The following is a 20,735-nucleotide window of genomic DNA, read 5'->3' as shown; positions in this document are numbered from 1 at the left end:
AACTATTCACTTTATGGCAGTCAAGAAGTAGAGCACAGAGGAAGAGTAAAAACAAGAGATATACTCTCTAAAGCCATGCCCCATGTGACTAACGTTTGACTGGACCCTACCTCCTAATAGAATATGAAAGTCATCAGATTAATTATTAATTAGTAGAGTTTCATTGATCCAATAACACATAGAGTGAAGTCTTTTAATCCAGTGAAGTTGACAATTGAATATTACATTCCACCCCTTGTCAACTTGATATATAAATACATCATTTGTCATACTTAATCCCAAACACAGACAATCACACAGACATAATTCTGCCTAGCCTGTTGTAACTGAGCTGCATACAGCTGAAAATTCACTAATTTACTCCACAAAGTCTCAGTTGTTCCAACATTTCTTAAAAGTACAAGCCTACATCTCCTCTGACACTCAGGACATACTCTAAAACTGAAGGAATACCATAAAGCTAAAAAAGCAAATTACTTACCTACAATAGCACAGGGTAAGCATCATTCCAAGAGGAAGGCCAGGAGTATAGAAAAAGAATACGATCGAATCACTACAGAAATTCAGCTCAACAAAGATAACATCCTCTAGGTTCATATATGGCTCTGTGGCTTGTGGTAGTGAAATGTGAGTTCTGAAGGGTTTTGTGCTTTTCTCACAATACTTTTCAGTTTTCAGCTTGCGTGGCCTCCCTCTTAAGTTGGCTCATCTTACAACCTGTGGCTTTCCTCAGTAGGCCTTCCAGATTTCTTTTACCTCTAAACTTCTTAAAGTTTCTACTGTATTTTAAACTTCAAATTCATACATTGTCTTCCAGAGACATACCCTGCATTCCGTTGAATCTGGGTGTATATTTCTATTACCCTACAACTGTTGCATGATGTGTACCAGGGAAAATACTTCATCACATGGATGATGCCAAGGTCCTCTGTCATTACAAGCAGAAGCTGGGTCCACTTGTACATGGTAGCAGCAGCCTCTGAAAGCCTGGATGACTGAGTACAAAGAAATCCCATGAGGCTATTGTTTGATGAAGAGTCCCACAGACTTGTTTCTCACTTAAAAGTTTAGCATTTTTGCACCCTTAAGCCTAAGTTTGTGGCATTTTGTTGCTTTCTGAGACCCTCTCTATGTTCTTCTAATCCTTATTTAGTGTATTTGCTTTCTTTTTAATGCTGCTAATCTCTTCAGCAACTACATCTCCTTTGGCACGAGCTTTTTATTGGTTTTCTTTTGGGTGTGACTTAAGTTTTTAAAATTTGTCTTCTCTCCTTTTTGCTGCTAGATCTCACTATTGATCAGTCTGAAAGTAGTCAGTGGTATTCATATCACAGTGTGACCTCTGGGCTGTTACGAAATTTCCTCCATTAGATAAATTAGTGTTTAAATTCAGCCTCACACTGTGTCATAAGACATGGGCAAAGTGAGGATGATTTCATGAATATAACATAAATAGCCTCTTGTAAAATTATTCATAGTCATTTCTCCCAACTGAAATTATGAATCTGAGCTTTACTGCCCTCATTCTTGTCAGTAGGTCTATTGATCTGTGATCAGAATCATCATAAAGCTGTACATACAACACTTTAGGATTATGTCATTAACATCTTCGTGTCTTCGTGTGGTTATATCTCCCATGGCTTCTCCCTTAGACCTGCTTTGCTCCTTCCTAGAAACTTTCATTAGATAATCCGCATTCCTGGCTTTTCCAGACTTCTGGGGTCTCCAGTGTACCTTTCACTTCAAATTCACAGATTCAGACACTGCCTTCTTGGGGACACACTGTCTGGTCTCCAAGGCACTTCTGAAATGAAGGGACTCTGAATCCAATTCTGAGGAACAAATTTTTTATGTTGGTACCATTGTGGAACATGGTGCAGCCAACACCATCCTGGAATGTGATATTCGTGGCTTTCTTTCCAAAGCAAAATTTTTTACTTTTGAGGCTGCAAAGTGTGGTGACTTGCTGCTTCTTGTAAAGCCCTCAGGACATATTTTATGTTCTCCTGTTCCTTCTCAGCATTTGAGATCTCCCCAGATCTAACTCTGCAGTCCATAGTTTACTGGCGCTTCCCTTCTGGCCTAACACATTTTAAATCATCCTACTAGGCTCTTTGTTCTTGATTTACAACATAAATCTGGCTAAAACATATCCCCCAGTAATAGTTTTCCACTGCCTCATTGTTAGAATGTGTTGAAATTTCTTCTGTCAGATTAATTAGTCCACTGCCCTTAATCTTGGTCTCAGACAAAGTCTCTGGACACAAACAAAATGCAGACAAACTTTCTGCCAAGCCATAACAGCACATTTTCTGGAGTCCAACAGCCACTGCGGTCCTGCTTCCCAGTAGAAAGCCCCCAGTATGGTCTTCTGAGCTCTGACAAGACTCTCCCAGACAGAGCAGCCTAAGGTTCTCCAGTGTTGCTCTTTCAGGTGATATCTTCAAATCTTTCCAAACCTTTCCCATAAGCCATTCTCAAGGCTCTCAAACCACATCATCAGTTATAGGCAGCAACCACCTCACCTTCCTAGTACCAAATTCTGTCTTGGTTACTTTTCTCTGATTGCTGAGACAAAATACTCAATGCCAAAATAAAGGAAAGGCAGGTTTATTTAGCTCATAGTTTGTGGAGATTTCAGACTATAATTATCTGACTCAAAGGCAAGGTGGCATGGCATAGGCAATGCTTCAAAGTGGCAGAAGACACAAAAGCAACAGAGCAAAAGAGAAAGAGAGAGAAAACTTCTTTACTCTTTTATTTTGTCTACCTCCCACCATGATATGTGTACCATCCACATCATCTCTCTGCCCTCTTTTTGCACGGGCTCAAGTGAGGCCCTGACCACTCGCTAAGTTAAACTTCGTAAGTTGACACTATGTACTACCAATACAGAAAAAGATACATATATACAGAGAGTTACAAAAACATGCAAATTTAAATTCATAATAGTTCTTCAGAACTTTGAAGATAATGCATCATTTCTTTCTCAATCCAAATTTGCACATAAAATATTAGATGTTATTGTGGTTCTTGTCTTTTGTATGTGTGTGTATTACTGTATGTGTGTATTAGTTTGCTTTTCTCTGTAATATTGATTTTTTATAGTTGTTTTGAAATTTCACACTGAATCTATTTGTCTTTTTAAAACTGGTATCTTTTATCATGAAAATAAGTATTTTTTTATCTACCTTATTCACTGCCTTCTTGCTTTTTTAAGTTCCAGATCGGTGATTCATGGGACTTCTGTATATACTATGTCTTCAACTATTCCTGTGCATTTATGCTGCATGCTTGAGTAAATTTTCCAGTTTAATCAAGATTATATTTTTTAAAATGTTTTTCATCATAAACATATTAGTTTGAAATCTGCAATTATTTTTAGTGCACTTTCTATGCATTCAAAATAACCAATATGCATACTTAGTGTATGGACACTGTGTTCTTCAAAAATGTCAGCATGTGATACTAACTACTGAATTTTACTTCAAAATGCTTTCCTAAATTATGGCATTGAAATTTTTTGATGGCAAGTAAATGCACATATTTTTCACACACATCAGCCAAAGGGCAAACTCTATAAAGTCTAAATATCAAAAAGTCATTCTGTAAGGTTTGTCTCTTTCCTTATAAACTTAACTTCCTTCATTTTCCACTTGAATAATTTCCTTTTCTATATCAAAACATTTGATATTTAGTTAGTCGCATCTTAATCTTTATTGTCATAGCTATTCTGGTTCTTATTGTAATGAATGCTGCATCATTATTGCTCTCTTTAAGGCTAATGTATTCATTTAACAGTTTCCTATTTTTCTCTTTATTTTTTCTTAACTTACTTTATTTGCTTCCTTTTTCCAAGGTATTTTCTTACAGTACTGGGGTATTTTAGAATGCTTGGGGTATTTTTCATTGTGTGTTTAATATAAATGACACATTTCTTCAACCAAAACAGAAATTTCATTTTGCCTTTGCAGGTTTCATTCTTTCACTTATTCTTTGTTTTGTTTTTCAAATATGGTTTTTCTCTCACTCTAGTTTTAACCTTGGTAATAGAATTTTATTATTTTGGTTCTTTATTTTTGGTTTTGTAACACTTTTAATTTAACAGAGTGATAAACTTATATACAACCTGTCTGTCCGGCCCAATATCTATTTTATAGTTTGTTGGTAAAAAGTTTAATACAAATTTTTAATCATTTTATAATGTTAAATTTTAAAATTTCACAGTCTTATTGATAATATGGGGGATCAAATGTATTATTGTTGGTGTGTCTGCCTTAAAAGTTGGTGTTACTACAGACAATTTTTCTATCTGTAAGAGGTGAATAATTCATGTAATGTTTTATTGGTTTTTCTTTTAGATTTAAAATTTAGGTGCAATGCTTTATAAATACTCAGTTTTATTTTCCTGATTGGAAAATCTGCATAGCAAATACAAGATAGAAGTCAAATTATTGTTGAGCATAAAATCATATATATATATGTATATATATATACTTGTATATAGCAGTAGAGATTCCTTCTTTCTTATTAAATTAAATCTCTTAGAATGCAAGAATCACATTTAATTTTTTATACACATTGTATGCCTGATTGTGGAGAATTACACATAGTTACTTGTGTTTGATATTTTTGTTGAGATTTTTTATTTGTTCTTATATTCTTCCTCCCTTCACTGAATCCTGTTCTTTCAGACCCAGTTAAAATGTGCCTCTTTGGGTTTGCGCCTCTGTTACCCAGCCTCTGTTAATGGTGCACATGTAGTTTGAACTGTTTGTTTCCATCTATGGGCTGTATTTTAGCCAGGGAACTGCTCTTTCACTTACTTAACTGCATTGCATTATGATTATATCTCCTATTTACGTCTGTGAGCATCCTGGACTAAATAGCTTTGTATTTCTTGGGTCTATCATGCAAATACCTCATAACACTAATCTATCTCCTTATCTAGTTTATAGGTTTCTTGATGGCAGAGAGTTGGTGTTTTTCTTTTCTTGGCACATAACTATTGCAATATTTACATTTAGCTATCACGCTTTTCTATAATATTATATTAATGTATACAATTTCTTTATCTCACTAAGGCAAAGAGAAGGTAATGAAGATGCAGATTGAATACACAAACTCCCCAAGGTCGCACAGTTAGTGTCGGGGCAATATTACAGTTGAAGAATTTTAGCTCTAGAGTCAGTGCACTTATGTACAGGCTAAGAGCATAGAATGATTATGCATCCAAACAGTGTGAATCGTACTGTGAGTGGTCTAAGAGACTTAAGCAATTTTGTGCACCGTTTCAATATTTTAAAAATAGTTCTATTTTATAAAGGGAACTGGATGAATATATGGTTTTCTGTCATATTTGTAGACTTATAAAAAGATATTTTAAAGAATTTTCATCTTTAAATGTAAGGAGACACTTGTCAGTGCTTAAACTAGATATCTTCATGTAATAATATTATACCTCCAAAGATAACTGTTGATGAATTAAAAGACAGTAATGTGGCAAAATTTACCTTCAATAAGCAGCACATATTTCAAATACTTTCTTTAAATTTAGGTTATAATCCATTTATTGTTAGAATCTATATACATAAGTGATCAAATCAGTTTTAAGATTAGGATACCAATCAATTTTGTATTCTATCAAAACAAAGAGTTTTGTCATATAATTGTAAAATATGTGAACTTGAAATGTTTAATTGGTTATGTTACCTTTTAATTGCTATGTCTGAAAATACTTGTTATTTAACTTTTATATTTATTTATCCATGTGTTCTTTGGAAATGGCACACTTAGAACAATGTGTAAATGTCTGTTTTTATTCTGGCCAATTGTTGTAGTATGAACTTTGAAAATGCTGCTGAACATGTTTAAATAAATACTGACTCAAAGGTTTCCTCAGATATCAATTTATTAACTCAAAAAGTAAGATCTGCAAAGATCATACCCTTCAAAACACACATACATTCAGTATATGCCTTGTAGCATGCAGAGGTAATTCACTCCATTTTTTTTAATTCCCTGTGCATTGAAGTAATAATACTATGTATCTCTAGGTTTATTTCACTTCCTCTTTCCTCTTCTCAAGCATTGTCATAAAAATAAATGAATATTGTTCCACTGTGCATGCTTTTATACTCCTCATGATGAGAATGGATTCATGATAACCCATTTATTTTCTTTTCTTCTAACAATCTTTGTGGCAAGAATAAGATGCCTGAATTTTAATGCCTAATATGATCTTTGGAAGACTATAAACTTTTAATAGTCTTCACACATAAAGTGAGCAAAAGGATAAATAGTGAAGTCTGCGGTTTGATCCCAGGAAATCCTGATTAATAGTCTTCAGATTGTGGTAGACCACCTAAATATTTCCTAGGAACAATTGGTTCCCTTTATTGCCAAATAAATTGTAATTTAAGATACCAGCTTCTAAGCAAATAAAAATCTAAATGAATGGAAACAAAGAAAACACATTTCTTTATGTGACAGAGCATCTAGCCTCTACCTCATTTTACTTGCTCTCTGTGCTATCTATTCCTGTTGATTTCATGTAATGAACATAACAAACTCAAGGCTTTTCTTCAGACTTGTCCTTCTGTGAAATTTTCTTCACTAAATATACCCTAATACAAGGTCAGAAATATTCCCTAATGTCTTCAAAATCTCAAGAGAAAATATCTGTTTTCAGTAATAGGCAAGAACAGACTTCAAAATCTCTTTGAAAACAAGCAGAAACTCTTCCTAAACCAGTTTAGCAATGTTTATTCTTGCTTCAATGTTTAAATAAACGTTACACATTGTGATTTCAATAAAGCAGTCTTTAAAGGACTTAACAAAAGTGTATGTATGCTTTAAAGTCAGAAAACAAAAGATAGGTTCAAATAATACTGCTTTGTTAATTTGCCTTTAGTAATTCCTTTTAAAAATATAAAAAGAATTTTATTACATCAAAGAAAGTCAAGACTATCATCTCTCTTGGAGTGACTAAACATTGTAAACGATTATTCCAGAATTGCATCTCCCTTTAAATGAAGGAGAAAAGAAAACAGTTATAAAATTAGTTGCTATTGCTACATTATACACAGCCCCCTGAGCTTTCTCTTTTAAATCAGCATTCTGCTGTTAAATAATAAAAGAAAAGCCCCATTATTTTTCCAGCTTCACTTTGCTTAAAGTGATTGATGTAGAATTTTACTGCCATCCAATGGCAGCCATCTAATATAGCTCAAGTAAATGTCTAAAGCTTTTTGATCAAATTGCAGTCTAGGGAATTTAACTTATGTGGTATACTAGAACTTACATCAATACATCTCTGTTTGTTACACAGTAAGAAAGAAATATGACTACAGTTTCAATTTATTGTGTGTTCTCCAAATTCAATTTAACAGTGAATTACTAATATTGCTGAACATAATTACCTAAATGAATAAATCAACCTAGGCTACTCACTAGAGAGAACATTAGAGCATAATATTAATTTTTGCATGCACCTCATCATATTAGTTTAAAAGGTTTCTTTTTACAACTAACAATCTTTTCCTACTAGGAAAAATGGCCTTTATTAAAAGACTGTTCTAGTTTTACTTCTGTTATGTGGAAGTCATTTGAATTTTTTACCTACTACTGTACCTCATGCAATTTCTGATTAACATTAAATTGCATAGTGTTTTAATTATAATCTCTATTTCTAAATGATTATTTAGATCATTTCTCAAAAAGGCAAAACAAAAATTACTTCTGATTGATACAAACAGATTGTTCTTTAAATATTCAAGCTTTTTCCTTAATCTTGATTTCAGGTAAAGAGTTGATGGGTAATAATCTAATTTTATTTTCATTAACATTAGAAAAATATATTTAGAATTATAGTAAATTGCTAATATAAAGTGTCTCAATAATTTTATGAGAAAATATATTTTGTGATTGTTTATTTGTAAATGTACTGTGCTACAATTTTTAAATCTTAGTATAGTAATCACTTTAAATGTAAGTCAAAGTTGGTAGCATATGTCTTTGATCCCAGCTATTGGGTAGGGTGAGACAGGATGATTGTAAACTCCAAGTCAGCCCGGGCGGTTTAGCAAGACCCAGTCTCAAATTTAAAAGGATTTAAATAAAAATGCTTAGGATGTAGCTCAATGTACAGTAACATTGGTTTTCATTTTCAGTGCCACAAAAAGTCAAATTTAGATATATAATTGGCCATAGTATGAAATTTTCCCAATATTACTTTATTCAATTGAATATTTTTGAAGTGTGTGTGTGTGTGTGTGTGTGTGTGTGTGTGTATTTTAAAACAGCCTCAGGCTTTAAATAGCCTTAAACATCTGAGACCAATAATTCAGTGGAGTGGAAACATACGAACAAATATATTTTAAATTAATTTGCTTTAGAATATTCAACTTCAACTCTCCTTCCAGTTAAAAATTTTACATTATGATTTTTTCTAAAAGATTTAAAAATTCAATTGAATATATTTAGAAAAAATCCGGATTCACCTCATGTTGAGTGAAATTTTGTAAAAAAGCTTAAAACATTTCTAGGAATTAGATATGGGACTATATATGATGACGAGCATTTTCCTATATGAGATGGAATTAGAAGATTAGTTGTTAAGAGAATCATGGAAAGGGCAGCCAGGGTCACTGTGTGTGTGCTGGAAACTACACCACAACCAGAGTAGATTTTTAGAAGTGCTACTAATTCACATATGTAAAGAAAATACAGCAACCATGTCACACAGGAACAATGAAATTCGATCATTAATCCTAAAAATGGAAATAGTAAATACTGAAATGAATTATTCTCAATCTGATTTTTATTAAATTGTTTTTGTGTATGGTAAATTTGATTTTATTGTACATATTTAATTATTAACCTACCTCTTAAAGCTTCTTCTCTTACCTGATGCTTTTGCTATGGCAGCTCAGTTTTTAAAATTCCATAAATTTTACTATCTTAGCTTTAATATGGACAAGATTTGAAACTGAATTCAAAGTTAATACTGTCAGTAGAAAAACAATTTCTTAATGTGTCTAGATATTTTTAAAAGTTTCAGATAAATTTAAACTCATTCTCATCTAAAGATCAATTGTACTTATTCTTATACTTATATATTCTTATTCTTATATATTTATATAGTATAATTCTATGCATCAAACGATATATAATAAAGAAGAAAAATCTATACAATACATATACAAAAAGACTATGTAGAGTATATTAGAGAATTTTATATTTGACTTCCTAGTGTTGTTTTATAAATGGAAACATTTTGAAAATTTTAAAAGCTTCAATTAATTTTCTTCAATGATTAATAGCACTCTACAAATTCTCTTTATAAATGGATACAGTATTCTGCTTTGCTACCAAACAAGCATCCTAAGTGGCATAAGTTACCATTTTCTCTACCTGCAAGTGTATTCAAGCAATTAGACCAGAGTATAAACAGCATCTGCAGTTTCATTACTTGAGACTCATTTGTATATAAGAACATTTCCTTTGACGTGGTTTCTCTCTTCCTCTTGTTTTTCATCCAAAGTAACAAATAAATGAGATAAGTAATTTTTAATACAATTTAGAGTTTTTAAATGTTTCAATTACGGAAGCATCTTATTTTACAATGATTTTAATTCCCTTTTCATTAGACAGAATATTGACAAATATTTAGTTTATTTAGAATGTGTTTACTCACCAAAATTCAGTGAAATATATTTTATTCCAAATATAATATATTGAGAGAGACCATAATTTGAAATTATATATCATATTTTAATATGACAAAAGCATGAGTTATGAATTTCTATAGAAAAATATTTAGTGAATTTACAATCACTTTCACTAATACAGCTACATAGTTTTGTATTTCAAAGTTAGTTTTGTATCTATCGTTAAGAAACACCTCTTTTAACACGAAAGTAATATTACATTGCTGTAGAATAATGGTTTGTTTAGGAATCTTGATTAAAGAAAAACATATATCCAAAGAGATACACATTAGTGAATTCCGAAGTTGTATGTCTTTCATGACACAAATGTTTCAGACAATTAGATATCCAATAAATGTCAAAACAAATGTATACTCTTATATTTATATTACATTTTAAAAATCATTTGGAATAAAATCTTTTTTTGTAATTAAAGCTATGGTTAGTAGCAATCCTCTGTCTAATTCTTTCCATGAAAAAAATTCTTACACCCTGGGTAACACAGTTCCTATGGCATGACACAGAAGTTCCCACAGCTTTCCAATTTCATCAGAAATGGAGAAGCCCATTATGTTTCTGCAAGACAGCATTGCTGAAGGCTTCTGCCAGCCATCTAATAAAATGATAGCATTTTGAGTTAAGCATGCTAATATCAGATCCTATCAAACCAAAGAATTTCAGAAGCACAGAGCTTGGTCTTTCGTCCCCCAAAGACAGCATCAAAATCTTATCAAGATAAAAGCTAAAACTTCTGATGAATATATACTGCATGATTAAAACCCTAGGTCCCTATGGTTTAAACCTTGAAGACATTTTAATTATCTATTAACATCTTGCTATTTCTGGAATTCTGACGGAGAATGTTTCTGACATAGTATTTCATGGAATGTCCTTTTCTCATACTGAGCTGCTTTTATAATCCAGATGTAAACACAAAAGCTTGCCTTTCATCTTTTTAAACTCCATCACATAAAAGGAAAGGTAAGAACTCTACAGATCACTTTTTTTCATTGAGCATCCTGTATATAAATAACATGTGTTATAAAACTAATAACTTTGCTTACTTGTAAAAACTTAATTATTTTTCTTTAAATTAGATACACTTGTCAAAAGTATACTTTACAATTCTTTGACTGTGGTGATTAAATTTCTTTGAGAGGGAGGAGAAAGGAAAATAAATATATATATACAATGTGCACTGAAATGTTTCCTCCTTTTAGATTTATCATTACTTAAAACTTCTGCTAACTTTTTAATCTGACCAAATTAGCTACACTATAATTTTTTTAAATCTCACATAGGATTCTAAAATAGTATTTGATAAATTAATTTTAATTTAAAATAATTGACTCAGCTAAATATGTCTCTAGATAATCTAAATTCTTCTAAAACTTTGGAAAATTATATTGTATCATATATTAAGGGAATTATCATATTTTCAGATATTCAGAAAAATAACATTTACTTTTTTATAAGTATAAAAGTAAACTAAAACGAATATGACTGATACTTTTTGCTACATTCTAATTTTTCTTTCAATTTTTTGTTATTCCTTTATATTCTTACCAAGAGCTTCAGCTGTATCAGTGTTTTACTGTGTACTTCCAACAGCTTAGTTTTATAGTTGTGAAACTATACATCATTTTACATTTGAAAACATGAAAAGTATACCACGATACATTTTTACATTGAAGTTTACATCCCATGCTATATATAACTTTTCAGTTTATAAATATGATTATAAAAGCTTTTTGTATTTTATTTAAACTAGGCAACATCTTGCAATATTTGTTTCCAAAATGTGTCTCATTTATAACTGGATTTGGACAAGAAAGACGCTTTCATTGGGGCTTATCAACCTTATGGCCCTGATGGTTCCTCATAGGAGACAGATTTCATCTTAGAAGGGGGCATTTGCTAACTAGGGTTGAAAGCATCGTGGTGGTGGCATGCTCCCAGATTACCACTCGAGATCCATTGCTGGCTGATCAACAGAGCAGCTTTGATTGCAGTTTTACAAAGCCAGGTTCCTGCTGTCCTGGCTACAAGATTTGTTTTCTTTTGTTTGTAGCAAGTGAGGAAGTGATGTTTGATTTTCTACTTACTATTAAATCTTTAAGCTAATTTTGAACTATGGAAAGAATTTCCTAGAACTAATTTTTTAGCATTTGCCTCCCTCAAAATGGAAACCAGAAATAGCAGATATGATTGTTTTGCTTATGGTCCATCTACTAACTGCTGGATTGAGCTGTCTTTTTAATTTCAGAATGACCTCTGAACCAAAGAAACGAAGTAAGCAGCGTTCACAAAATTGAAGCCCTTGAAAGTCAGTTCCAAGCCATTTTGCCTGGCAGTAGAGACCTTTGTGCAACTGGTCAAATTCCCATCCTCGGTTCAGGATGTGGTTCATGTCACATGTGCTGTGTAATCTTTTCCATCCTTCCTCATGTGACCTAACTCCCTGAAGAAAATGATGTGGAAGAGTACAAAATGATGTGGAAGAGTACAAAATATTGAGTATTTCCTGAAATAATATATTTGGTTGCAAAGTAACGTAGGAAATAATAGAAAGCAGGATAAAAAATCGTGTTGAGTATTAAGATATACGAAGGATGGTTTAAAGTTTTAAGACACTTAAGACTTTAAATATCGGCTATAATCAAGCTTGATGGTCCATATCAAGCACTTAGGGTACTGAGGCAGGACTGCTACGACTTTGAGACCAGCCTGGACTACAAAGTGTGTTCAAGGTCAGCAGCTATAATGAAAAATTAATAAATGAATAAATACCTGCTGTCATATGTTGACTGCTTTTCATATACTGTATTGTACATTTGTCTATCAGTCTCCATGTGAAAATTATGTATTGCTATCCATATTCTAAAAACTATTCTTGAAAAAAAGAGAGATAAAATTAATATTTAGAAAAATGTCATTAATTAATAGAATATAAATCATTGCAATGATATTAATTACTAATACTGAAATATTAATGGATAGTATTTATTCTAATAAGTCATTATAGGTACAATTTCATTCAGTTTGGAAAAATATTTAATTCAATGATAAAACTATTGGAAGAGTAGCTTTTTTGTTAAATATAACTTCTAGAAACTATGAGTTGTTTCATCCAAGTTTATCCTCATGAATAACATAGTAAGAAACATTTCTCACATGCAGATTAGCTGTAAAGTTCTAAAATGTGTGCATATCAATTTATACATTATAAATATTTAATGATTGCACTTGTAATTATTAAACATGCAAACAGTAATACATTACATTTTTGAATATATTACTTTATTATTTTATTAGATAAAACACTTGTAAGTTAACAGACATGCATTATTTATTTATTTATTTATTTATTTTCTATACTGAGAACTAAGTATTGAACCCAGTGCCTAAACAATACTAGGCCACCATGACTACCCTGAACCTCTTTCCAAACCATCACATACAGTTTTTCAATTTCATTTTGTTTTATTTTCCATCAGATCATAAGACGCTTGGTGTACACTGGGAATTATTATGTGAAAATGTGCCTAACTAAACCTTGAGAAAGCATTTTATATATAGAAAAGACAGATGACTTACTTCAAGGTTGTTCAGTATCTCTTTGATTTCTTACCATAATCCTACAAGAATGAAGGGTGGACTGCTGGGGGAACGTGCTGTGTGTCGATTGGTTAAGGTTTCAGCATTGTTCCTAGTGTCACTCATCTGGGTCAGCCAGGTCTTATAAACAATAGTTGTTCTGGGCTACCTAAGCGTGTCTAGAATCATTGAAGTGTTATAAATGAACAGTCTATGTGGAACAATGTGTTTGCATCAAAATATATTGTCTATTGTGAGTTATCTTTTCTGTAAAGCCAGTTTAAAATTGGTTGATGTGTCTTGTAGTTTTTATATTTATACATAGTATTTAGTGGATAAATATTAGTAAATATTAGTTATATACTCAAATTTGTCGGGGTTTTTTTCCTAATATTTCAGCTGAATCTAGTTTTGTGTCATTAAGTATTCATTTTCATTGAAATGATATTTTTTCATTTTCCTTGAAAGAGTAGACACAAGAATACTAAGTTAAAACCTACTAAACACTTTATAAATGGCTGCTTTGTATAACATACAACAAAGGTTGAAGTGTAATTGTCCACCTAGTATCTCATAGTTCTAAGACCAGAAAAACACTTGGGAGCCTAAATATTCATTTCAGAAAATGTAGATGTGCATCTACACATATCTACATACATGTCAGTAACTTATAATAGTATTACTAAAGCAAGTTATTGAGCATCTACTAGAATCCAGGTATCAAAAGCAGGCTCAGAAATAAAATCATTTATTAAACAAAATAAATTTAATCTCAGGCATGATCTTATTGGGCTGCAAGTTTAGCAGAACTTGCTTTTAAAATTAAGAGAAAAAAAACTAGACATTTATTTTAACAATTGGTAATTGATCTTGAAGTCAGTTACGATTTCATGATTTTCAACTGAACAAAAATCTCTACCTCCAAAAATGAATACCACAAAAGTAGTATACATTTATTTTGTCTTGAATTTGGAGACTAATAAGAAAATCTCAAAGATTGCTTTAATTTTGGAATTAGAACTCGAGAGAATGAGTCCAATTTTTTTGTTATTATTGTCGTTTGTTTGCTTTGTTTTTATTTACATCAGTATGTACAGTACTTTTATTTCTTTCTTTAATATAAATTATGATAGGAACTCCTGTTTCTTAAATTGAATAAGGTGATATGTCCAGTGTTGAATTATTTATTAACCAACATTTTGCTGGGTACTTTATTTCACTTAATTCTGATAATAAGCCTATAATAATTATATGGTACTATTTATTCACTCAATTTGTAATTATACTGGAGGTAAAGTTTAATTTGAATTAGTAGTACATTAGACTTAGTAAATAATTTAGTGAGTTCCCTTGGCATCTAAAATGCCAGCACCCACTTGTACTATATGTATGGTCAATATTATTTTCTGTAGAGACTCGTGATGTGAGTACAGAGAAATTAGAAACTAATTAAGCATATAGAACCAAACTTTTACTCCCTAACCTACTATATCCAGCATATTACTCCTTCAGGAGCTTCTTAAACTTCACTTTAACAAGCAGAAAAGGCATTATGGAGACAAATGTATCAACAGTTCTAGTACATATTTGCATATGATTAACAGTGCAAGAATAAAGCTCTGTCTGGAATATCCTTCACCGTATGTACTATTTTTCTTTCTGAAATTTACCTTCTTTGATTATTAATTGGTGAATGATAATGTAAACTTATATAGTATACTATCTTTGATATTGAAAAAATGAATTGAGGAACAGTTTGAATTAAGATAAAAAAAACTCAGCATTGTTAATTTTACACATTTAAAAGATGGTAATCAATTCCTTTTAAAAAATACATTGCTAAATCAGCTAGCAGGCTTTCAGGGAAGATCGCACTCTGAGCTTATGACAATGAAGGAATTAAGCTCATGATTAAACTGACATCGATTTGCTCACCAATCTTTACAGTGATAACACCCTTATAAAAGCATGCAAATTAAAGGATCAGTAGTACAAGAATTACATGATTTATCATATAAGAATAGCTTTATTTTTTCTCAGATTTATTTTTTATTCTCTATACACAGTACAGGACTCTAGACCAGGATATAAAAAACTAAAGTGGCAACAATGGAAAAGAAAGCAGATTAAACTTCCTCAACTGAGTCCTGGAATATCCATTGCTATCTGGCTTTAAATTCATACCCCATGCTTTTCCAATACCCTCTACTTGAGTCTCAGAATACTATGTTCTACATCTTGCTTTTCCAGTGGTTTTCAGTCTGCACAACTGTTATGTGGGTCTTTCCTGAATCAGCCTTTGGTCCACAATAACAACGACATTTTAATTCAAAAGACAAAATGAGGTCAAATTCCACTTTGCTGTCTAAAATCTGCATATTTGCTGACTGATAAATTCTGTGTTTCCACTTTAAACTTTCACCATCAGTATCCCTCATCACTCCTCGCTCGCTGGCCTTGCCTTCTTCTTTGTTTTATCCGGGGGCGCTCTAGTCTCACCAGCAATGTCATTCTGCTCCAGCAGGCCACTGTGCTCCAGAGTTCAGACTGGGTTCACTCCTATGTTGAGGAGTTAATTAACCCTCATCTCCATCCTTGAAAAAAACATGGAAGCCTTTTAAGATGCAGAAACCATACCTTGTTTTAAAGATTCATTAACTCTAGATAAAATTAGTCTTTTATTACCCGCCCATACACAAACCCCATGTCTCTTCTCTCTCAATCAAAAGTGGATAGATTGGATTACCTGTATCTGCTTAACTGTTTTAAACATTTGTGAAAAGGTGAGGTGTGCCTCAATATGTTCTAAGGATATTTGACAATTTGCTGAGTTAAAGACCTTCTATCCAATATAATAAAAGTAATAACATTTAAAAATTTTTGTTCATTAGTACATATTTTTAGTACAAATTGTACATTTCTTATGGGAGCAGGTATATCTATGTAGATAATGCATTTTATTTTTTAATCTACTTTCCCTCTCCTACTTTTCCCTCCTTTATCCACTTTCTATTTAAGAAAGACCTATGTCTGTAATTCCTATTATATGCCTTTTATATTGCTCTTTGTTTATATTTTGAGTTTCTCATTACAAGCAGAAACAGCAGTATTTGAGCTTATGCATCCAATGCATTTCATGTAACATTATAGTCTGAAGGTACATCAATTTTCCTACAAATGACTCATCTTTCTGTATGGCAGGGTACCACTCCATTGTAAGTAACATCTTTACCCATTCATCTTTTGTTGGAAAAATAGGCTACTTCTAAGATTTACTTATTATAAGTTGTGTTTCTATAAACATGGATATACATGTATCAAAGTAATATGTGTATTACCCTTTCGGAAAGAAATCTAGAGAGAAAGGGGAAATAGCTGAGCCAAATGCAATTTCCAGTTTAAGTTTTTATTTTTATTGTTTTTAATATTTTTGAAGAGAACAAAACCAAACAAGACATAAAAAAATAGAATAAGTCAAAACAAAGAGATGGACATAGTGCATGACTTAACAAACAAAATACAGTGGTTACCATAGTGCATCTTGTTATCTTCAAAAGAATTGCCCATATCAGGCATAATAAAATTGAACAAAACATTACAGAAAGACACCAAAAGAAAAAAAAATACCAGAGACACTACAGAACTTCGAAAGAAGGTAATAGCCTAACCAGAACTGGTATCACAGTGAATCTTATTGTCTTCAAAAATAGTTGCTTATGACCTCAGATTTGATACTATCAAACAAAACAGAATAGAATAAAATCAGTCAAAACAAGACAGTGAAAGCAATTCAGGGCGTCAAATCAAGTTAATAGAAAATCAAAAATGGCGATCATACTATATCTTGTTATCTTTGGAATAGCTGTCCATGCCATCAAATCTACTACAAGTAGACAACTGGATCAGAATAAAACCAACTAAACTGAACAATGAAAACAATATGGGTTTCAAATCATGATACAAGATTAACAATGGCCACTGTCTTCCCTTTATTAGACAGTTCCTCCCCTTTCACTTTCACAGGGTTCATTTTACATTTCTTATCCCACTAACTCCTTTAGTTTTTAAATTAGAGAGGCAACTTGCTATTCACCTAAGTGATTCTGAAACCTTTTTACCCCTGAGCATGATCTCAATTTGTATCCATTTACCTAAAATAGCCTCAAGGTTTTCTTTCTTTAAAGCTGAGTAGTTTTCCATTGTATAAAAGTATCATGGCTTTCTAATCAATCTGCAGCTGATGGAAAAACTATCCCCATTTTTTCTGGTTCCCTGTTACATAAAAAGTTGTTTTATCATCATTGAATTTCAGTTTATAAGCCATTTTCCAGGGTAATTATATTCCTTGTATAGAGTATATTAATGGACATTATCCCCTGATCCACTCTGTCTGTGTTTCTTTTTATTGGTGAATTGAGGACATCTATGTTAGTGATTATGACCAACCTTCTCTGCCTCATCTCTGCCATGCTATTTTCCTGCCATTGGTTGTCTACTTTCCCCCTTCATTCCCTGACTGCCCCATTCAATGAATCCTCTCTGCTGCTGTTCCTGAAACCATGGTCTTTTTTCTCTCACTCTAAAATGTCCTTCATTATATTTTGAGGGGTTGGATTGGTGGTTGCGAACTCCCCTAGTTCCTCTTTGTCATGGAAGCATCTTATTTCTCCATTAATTTTGAGAGATAATTTTTCAGGGTACATCAATCTGGTTTGGAGGTTATTTTCTCTCAGGACTTGGAATATATCACTCCAAGCTCTTCTTGATTTGATGGTTTGTGTTGAGAAGTCTGTCGTGATTCTGATAGGTTTTCCTTTATTAGGTGATCTGTTTGTTTTCTCTGACAGCTTTTAATATTCTGTTCTTGTGTTGAATTTCTGGGATCTTGATTATTATGTGTCTGGGTATAGATCTATTTTGATTATAGCTCGTTGGAGTTCTGTATGCCACATTTATCTGAATTTCATTTCCTTTTCCTATGTTTAGGGAATTTTCTTTAATTATTTCTGTAAATAGACTTTGTATTTCATTTGTGTTTATCCCTGGTTCTTCACTCATATTTTTATTCTTAAGTTATAGTTCCTCTTGTAATCTAGCCTTCCTGATTCCTTGTTATTTTTAAAACTCTTTCCTTGTGTAATTGCAATCTGCAAACCTGTCTTCAAGGTTTGATAGTCTATCTTTAGGTTCTTTTAAGCAATTTTGCCAGCTTTCAGTGGAGTTTTTAATTTCCTGGTAATCTCTTTGAATCTGTTTCATGTATTCTAATTTTTTATATTCTTCACTGAATGTTTCCCTCCTTTATCTATGCTCCTCTATTCTTTCATCTCTGTCTTATTTAGAGGTGTTAGCAATTCATTTATTTTGGTTTTTATATCTTGTTTTACTTGTAATAGTATTTCTGTTCTAAGTTCTTCTATAACTTCATGACATTGTTTCTTTGTTTTGGTTATTGTTACTTGAGAAACTGCAGGTGTACAACTCACAGTCTCTTCAGTGCTACATCTCCTGGGCCAGTACTACTTGGGTTAGAGGCCAGAGACCATTTTTGGTTTCTTCTGGACAAGTGGACAACGGGATCACCGGCACTTCCTGTATTGGTTACAATTACTCTGAAGCATGTTGGTAAGGGATTTCTGTGGTTTGCTGCTAATTGCCCGTCTGCTTGTGACTACAGGAATGTAAGCAGGGGCAGGGCAGGCTGGTCTCTTGCTTCCCTTCTGAGCTGGTTAACCACAAGGAGTCTTCGCCATGTTAATATGTGTCAGTCGGTGGGATGGTTAGGAAGAGCTTTAGGGAAAGCTTGGTGATAGCTATTGGACAGCGCACAGTGGCAGGACTCAGTCCAAGCAATTTCCACCAGTCTGCTGTGAGCCAGGAGTGGCTGATAAAGCTGGCTGCTGTTCTGGTTCCGGGCTTATCCTGCCTGATCCCAAAATGCTGCCTGGCGAATCGATCACTCCTGCTGAAGGACTGAGACCCCCACACTCACCACCAGCTGGTGCAGTCTCTGTTCCATGGTTCCCTTCTGCCACCACATCCCAACACCATGGCCTTCAGGTTTGCCAGCCACCAGTTTCACTGTGATCATGTGTCTCTGGGATCCAATAGCATTTCTCTCAAAGTGCAACCAGTTCTGGTGAAAGCACCACCAGCTACCACCTTCTCTTTAAGTTGTTGTTTCATTTCTTTCTTTTCTTTTCTTTTTTTTAAATTCTCTTGTGTGTGCTTCAGTTCTCACAGTTTTTTGCTGGGTCAAGGGGACCCATTTCTTTGCTTTTTGTCTTCTCTAGATTGCTATATTCCAGCATCTGGGCTGTTTCTCTCAGAGTACTGTTTACTTTGCTGCTTACTGTTCCACCATCTTCCCAAACTTCTTCTTTATTTTTATTTTTAAAAATTTGTTCGTACCCAGGATTGAACTAACAATCTCACAAAAGCCAGGCAGGCACGTTTGCCACTCAGCTAAATCCCCAGCCCCAGTTTTAAGTTTTTTGAGAAATCTTCACGCTGATTTCCAACAAGGTTGTTCTAGTTTACATAACCATCAACAATATAAGAAAAGAAAGATTTCCACACATGTCTTGCAAAATTTATGTTACTCGTTTTCTTGATTGTGGTCATGTTAGAATCTCAGCGGGTTTTGTTTCTCTGTTTGTTTGTTTCAAACTGAGGTTCAAACTCGACCTCATGCTTGACAGCCATGAGTTTAGGTCACTGAGGTAAATCCCCAGCCCTCTCAATGTTTTCTTTAAATGTGAATTTTTCAAATGGTCAGCAATGTTGAACATTTCTTCATATATTTATTTATCATTTTTACTTCTGTGACATGTCCATTCATTTCACTTGCCCATTTTTTGATTGTGTCTTTAATTTGAGGGGTCAAATTTTACTGAGTTCTTTATATATTCTAGATATTAATCCTGAGGAATTAATTCTGAGGAATATCTGGCATGTGTACTCTTTTTTGATGGTGATCTTTTCACTCTGTTTGTTGCTTCTTTTGCTGTGCAGGATTTTTTTTTAATTTCATATGTTCACATTTGTGGATATTCTGTACAATTGGAGTTGTGTTCAGAAAGTCCTTTACTACATCAGTGGCTTCAAGAGTATTTCCTATTTTATGTTCCAATAGGTTTTTTGTTTAAACATTTAGATAGTTGATCCTTTTTTATTTTAATTTAGTAGAAGGTGAGACATATGGGCCTAGATTTAATCTTCTTCATGGGGATAGCCATTTTCCCCAGCACAATTTATTAAAGGGGCTATCTTTTTTCAGTGTTTTTTGAAACCTTTGTCAAAGATCAAATAATTGACCATTCTTGAAAGTGTTTCTCTATGCTCTATTCTGTTCCATTGATTCTTACATCTGTTTTTGTGCCAGTACCATGCTGTTTTTAATCACTGTAACTTTGTAATATAACTTCA

General features: G+C 32.8%; 1 pseudogene; it reads right to left on the bottom strand.

Moving 5' to 3' along the window:
• Window positions 1–19,398, bottom strand: part of LOC100713493 (ras-related protein R-Ras2-like) — a 76,383-nt pseudogene extending 56,985 nt beyond the window's left edge.
• Window positions 19,399–20,735: the final 1,337 nt, after the last annotated feature.

The sequence above is a fragment of the Cavia porcellus genome, unplaced genomic scaffold (assembly GCF_034190915.1).
Source record: "Cavia porcellus strain 051 isolate PalLab524CR breed Dunkin Hartley unplaced genomic scaffold, mCavPor4.1 scaffold_5, whole genome shotgun sequence".
NCBI classification, from domain to species: domain Eukaryota; kingdom Metazoa; phylum Chordata; class Mammalia; order Rodentia; family Caviidae; genus Cavia; species Cavia porcellus.
The sequence above is the reverse complement of the archived record's forward strand: the minus strand, read 5'-3'. Positions and strand labels throughout refer to the sequence as shown.